This window comes from Siphateles boraxobius, unplaced genomic scaffold (genome assembly GCF_051911475.1).
Source record: "Siphateles boraxobius isolate OS27281-9 unplaced genomic scaffold, OSU_SipBor_1 13, whole genome shotgun sequence".
Lineage (NCBI taxonomy): Eukaryota > Metazoa > Chordata > Actinopteri > Cypriniformes > Leuciscidae > Siphateles > Siphateles boraxobius.
Window position 1 is genome coordinate 27,512,255 of NW_027508733.1, and position 6,575 is coordinate 27,518,829.

The window sequence follows — 6,575 nt, forward strand, 5'->3', positions numbered from 1 at the left end:
CAAAGAGATCACATGCATCAGTTTCTGGGGTGTTCTGGCCACACAATTTGATGTAACACACATATCCATAGAGCAAACGGTGCAGGACAAGCTGTGCTGAAGCTTTAATACTTAGTGTTAGTAGTTTGTACAAATCACTAAGTATGAACATATAGAATTAGTGATACTGACCTTAGGAAATCCAAATATACTCATCCTTCTTAAAAAGTTTTTATAATGGTTACCAACATATAAACAACCCAAAGGCGTCCTGATTTGAATGTCCTTTGCAAAATTCATGATGAATTACTGTAAGTCACAGAAAGAAAACGTGAAATTAATGAGGAGAGAACAGATGCTTCACTGGAGGCTTTCTAAGAAAATAACATCACTCACAGTACTCAGAAGAGAGAGAGAGATAGAGATCAGAGGCTTATGCAAGTCCACAGAGATTTGCTCTCCATTAGAATGAGTCGAAACGCATGATTGTATGTGTGTGTGTTTGTGTGGCAAGACAGACTCAGGGTCAACTTCATTAAAAAGGTTTAAACGTGACATCATCCGTTCGTTGTGCAGAGGACCTGACTGCATTAACAGAGAGATATAGAGAGGGATTATTATAATAAGGACCGTATGCTAATACTGTGTCAATGATATGCAAATTTAATGATTCGAGTAAAGTATCATTGGCTCACATAAAAGCGAATTAGAGATGCTGAAAAAATATATATATATATATATATATATATATATTATTATTATTATTATTATTATTATTAATACAATGTTGTCAATTACTGTATATCCAAATTCAATTAGTAGATTAGCAGTTAACTAACCGGTTAACAGCCAAATATAAGTCAGTTAGAGTTATAACTATAAATTATGACTATATATATATATATATATTGAAATATATATATATATATATATATATATAGCTCTAATTAACTTATATTAAATTTTACCTATTGAATATATATATATATATATATACACTCACCTAAAGGATTAGTAGGAACACTGGTTCAATTTCTCATTAATGCAATTATCTAATCAGCCAATCACATGGCAGTTGCTGCAATGCATTTAGGGGTGTGGTCCTGTTCAAGACAATCTCCTGAACTCCAAACTGAATGTCAGAATGGGAAAGAAAGGTGATTCAAGCAATTTTGAGCATGGCATGGTTGTTGGTGCCAGACGGGCCGGTCTGAGTATTTCACAATCTGCTCAGTTACTGGGATTTTCACGCACAACCATTGCTAGAGTTTACAAAGAATGGTGTGAAAAGGGAAAAACATCCCGTATGCGGCAGTCCTGTGGGCGAAAATGCCTTGTTGATTCTAGAGGTCAGAGGAGAATGGGCCGACTGATTCAAGCTGATAGAAGAGCAACTTTGACTGAAATAACCACTCGTTACAACCGAGGTATGCAGCAAAGCATTTGTGAAGCCACAACACGCACAACCCTGAGGCGGATGGGCTACAACAGCAGAAAGCCCCACCACTCATCTCCACTACAAACAGGAAAAAGAGGCTACAATTTGCAAGAGCTCACCAAAATTGGACAGTTGAAGACTGGAAAAATGTTGCCTGGTCTGATGAGTCTCGATTTCTGTTGAGACATTCAGATGGTAGAGTCAGAATTTGGCGTAAACAGAATGAGAACATGGATCCATCATGCCTTGTTACCACTGTGCAGGCTGGTGGTGATGGTGTAATGGTGTGGGGGATGTTTTCTTGGCACACTTTAGGCCCTTTAGTGCCAACTGGGCATCGTTTAAATGCCACGGCCTACCTGAGCATTGTTTCTGACCATGTCCATCCCTTTATGGCCACCATGTACCCATCCTCTGATGGCTACTTCCAGCAGGATAATGCACCATGTCACAAAGCTTGAATCATTTCAAATTGGTTTCTTGAACATGACAATGAGTTCACTGTACTAAGATGGCCCCCACAGTCACCAGATCTCAACCCAATAGAGCATCTTTGGGATGTGGTGGAACGGGAGCTTCGTGCCCTGGATGTGCATCCCACAAATCTCCATCAACTGCAAGATACTATCCTATCAATATGGGCCAACATTTCTAAAGAATGCTTTCAGCACCTTGTTGAATCAATGGCACGTAGAATTAAGGCAGTTCTCAAGGCGAAAGGGTCAAACACAGTATTAGTATGGTGTTCCTAATAATCCTTTAGGTGAGTGTATATATATATATATATATATATACATATATATGTATTATATGTTGTATATATATTATATGTTGTGCATTATATGTTGATGTTTATCATCATACAACATACATTTATCAACATACAATATATATATATATATATTGTATGTTGATAAACGTATGTTGTCTGATGATAAACATCAATTTGGCTATTATGTGTATTGGCTATACACATATATTATGTGTGTGTGTGTGTGTGTGTGTGTGTGTGTGTGTGTGTGTGTGTGTGTGTGTGTGTGTGTGTGTGTGTGTGTGTGTGTGTGTGTGTGTGTGTGTGTGTGTGTGTGTGTGTGTTTGTGTGTTTGTGCGTGTGTTTGTACATGCATGTATATGTATGCATTAATAGCCAAATTGATGTTTATCATCATACAACTGATACATGTGTCTGCTTTTGTTCTGTAGTTTACAAGTGTGTGTGTGTCCGCACACAGAGACAATGCTGGAATGTGTGGAACGCAGTTTGCACTTCCTGTGTTTTCATCTTGTCGCTAGGTACCATTTCCTGTCCAAGAAACGGAAAACACGGGACCCAGTCACAAAATATCCACGTACACACACACACACACGCATGCACTCACAAACACGCCACAAAACAAGTTTTATGGCACGCTGCGGCACCGTGACCCCTCACGGCCACAAATGGGGTCACCCATAAATTTGTTTTTCACGTTGTCGGTGTAACATTCAAGCTCTCCCATCGGATCTGAGTTCCCCAAACGTCTGAGTACACATCCTTCATGCTCACTCATGAAAAAGGCCTTTGTCTTGTGCTGGAGGGGATGGAGAAAGGGGAAGCAGATATTTTCATGAGCACGATGTTCCTGTTTTTCTAAAGTTGGTGTAAATATGTGATGCAGACTGGCCAAGGGTGTGTGTGTGTGTGTGTGTGTGTGTGTGTGTGTGTGTGTGTATTTGTGTGTGTGTGTGTGTGTGTGTGTGTGTGCGCATCAGATAAGAGTGCTGAACAGTAGCACCTGTGTTCTTGCGTAACTCTCCTCCAAGAGCTTTGCTCTTGTTTCCACTGTCTTGTTGTTTCTTACACAATGCTGATGGCGTGTGATCATGTCTTCAAGCCTGGGCTCCAGATCAAGTCTTCAGAAATATTAAGTCATTGGTCATAAATTCTTGGTTGCTTAATTATGAATATTCAAAGAGCTGGAATCTGTCTGTCTGTCTGTTTCTCTTTCTTTCTATCTATCTATCTATCTATCTATCTATCTATCTATCTATCTATCTATCTATCTATCTATCTATCTATCTATCTATCTATCTATCTATCTATCTATCTATCTATCTATCTATCTATCTATCTATCTAGCATTAACAAATTAATAGGTAGTTCTTCTTGATTTGCTAGTCACGCGACCTTTACGTGCCCTAGTGGATAAACTGAGCATGTGAATAAAACACTTCCAGTATTCTTTGTCTGATGTTGTCCCCAGTGTGGTGTGTCAGTTGTGTATGTATATATATATATATATATTGGATCTGTAATCGCTGTGCCGAAATAATCGTGCTGTGTAGCAGACACTTCATTAGTCAGCTCTGTTGGGCTGAGTCACTGGACTGATGAAGCTCGCACACATCAGACTTCCACACATAATCAGCACGAACACACACACACACACACACACTCTTAAACCAGAAATATCCCGACATGATCAAATGAGAACAAGGGAAATAGCGAGAAAGGGCCTACTAACTGAAAGAGACGTCAGGCGAGTTAATTAAAGCCTAATGTTGCTGTTACTTACAGGAAGAAACGTTGACAGCTCAGGATTAAACGGAGGTGTGCTGAGGGGTTTTGGGAGACTAAACTAAAAGCGAGAGACATAGAAAGCCAGGGAGTGTGAGAGAAAGTCAGAGGTCAAGGATCCAATTAACAGCAGCCTCTCGACGCTGAGACGGGTTAATATATCTCAAACCATCAGCAGATTTGAACACCAGACACCTCTATGGCAACCGGAATCTAAATAAAACAACAGCCGAGGACCGGAGGGACAACACGACGTTTCACAATTCACATTTCGAAAGACTTTCACAGAACCCCATGGCTTTTATTAGGAGACGTTCCGCTTTTTTCCGCATACAGAACATTTGTTTACTGCGTGATTGGGCTTCTCCTTCATTTTGATGGCAGGATGAAAGGAAGAGTGGAAGCATATGATGCCTTTTAACTTCTCCAAACTTTAAAATGAGAAGGAAATGTAGGTGGCCTTCTTACTTTCGACTATACAAGCAAATTTTAATTCATTTCAAGAAGCTTTTTTTCCTCGCATTTTACCAAAAAGCATTAACCCTATCCTAAACAGTAACCGTAACCTTAGGACAGCATTAGCTCATCCTGACAGATAGCTAGATGTTTGTTAAGATCAGTTCAATCCATGATATTTGGCAACTGTAAGAACTGAGTACATGAAGTGTTTTTTCTCGACAGGTGACGGATTTAACCAATGAAATCAGCTGTGGGGGAAAAAATTAAATTAAATAGAATAGCCTAGAATGAAACTTAAACTACTGTGTTTGCAGCTAAAAGCTAATGAGGTGGGTTTTTTTCTAACAATTTTTTTTCTATCTAATTTTTGCAACAAAAAAAATACATATTGAGTTTTTAACAAGTTATTTCAACGTAATGGCATCAGGGACATGGATATTATGTGTATGATGATGTTTTCACGGTGTGCTACAGAATCGCTAGTTCTGTTCGCTAGTTGTGACTGACTGTGTGGCTAATAGTGTGAATGAGTTTGCATGTTTTTAAAAGCGGACGAAAAAGGAAAATGTTGAGTGTAAAACATTTCATTCAGCATTTTTCTTGATGGAGGGTGTGAATGATTGTGACATCCAACATGTGCAAAAGAGGAAAAATTCCATCCCCACCCAACACACACACACACACACACACACACACACACACACACACACACACACACACACACACACACACACACACACACACACACACACACACACACACACACACACACACACACACACACACACACACACACAGAGATTTGTCACCCCACGCATCATGATTAATTTGAAGACATGCACAGTGTGTGAGGAACTGTCAGCGAGTGTGAGAGATAGATAAGTGTGATAAGCTATTGTTAGCAGGTGTGAAGCAGGTGTGTGTACAATCATAACCGATAAGTTAGCTTTAGCAAATTGCTAAGCATGTATCAGACATCCCAGCCTGCAAAAACTAATTTCCCCTCCACCAACCCTTTCATATTTATGCTTAAACTGCATAACGTGGGTTCGTTCATTCAAAAGTGACAGTAATGTTGAGTGTGGCAAAATAAGAGGGGAGGGTCTCAACGAAATCCGAACGCAAGTGGTCACAGAAGACGCATTAACACACGATAATACCAGCTGTCAACGGTAATGCCGCGTCTTGGCTGAACACTTGTGATTGGATCATCGAAAACGCATCTTAAGCTTCTCGCACTTGCTCGGTTTCTGGGATATTGTATGTAATTTGCGGGCGTCAGGGAGCCGTTGGATGTCTGGTGTATTCAGTCTTAGCCATGCTAGTAAGGGCCAAATTTATGAAAATATCCTCACAAATATAGCGAAACATGTTAAAAACCTACTTGTAAGGATATTTGAAATCATTCCAACCATTAGAAAGAGACATAAATTAGCCAATTCATGTTTCGCTTTAGCCTTAGGCTACATCTAAAACAGCGCTTCAGTAATGATGTATTTTTGTTGGCCAACCTATAAGTTTGCATCAAACTGATTTTCTCGATAAAAAACAAAGAGTTCTTCTTCCACCGGCTTTTGAATTATTCTAGAAAATAGGCTCTGTGACCAACATAACTTTGACTCTGGCAAATTTGTTCATCTTGATAATCTTCACAAATTAACACATTTACGAATTTTGAAGCATAAATACAGCCACCAGAAGTAAAAAGCTAAAAATAGGCTATGAATGAACTTCATGTGACAGGACTTCAACATCACCATCATTAAAGTCCCCCTGTGATAAAAAAAAATCAAGTTTTTAATGTTGTTTATGTGTCTATGTGGTGATTTTAATGTGCTTTAAGACAAAACATGTTCAAATTCACAAGTCAACACCATTGCTGAGTATTTTCTCTTTAAAACTGCAGTGAACCAAAGACAGTCTCAAAAACGAGGTTTGAAATCACTGGTGATTCTGACGTCACAAACTACCTTGTAACCAATCACGTCAACGAGTGGATCTCTGAGCTGGCGTGAGTGAGTGGAGGCGGGGATCGTTTGCATATTCATAGAACCACGTATACTTAATGAGGCAAGGGTGTAGAGTTACATTCAAACTATTTTAAGGCATGACAATTTTCTTTTTCAAGGAAAAAACATTTAA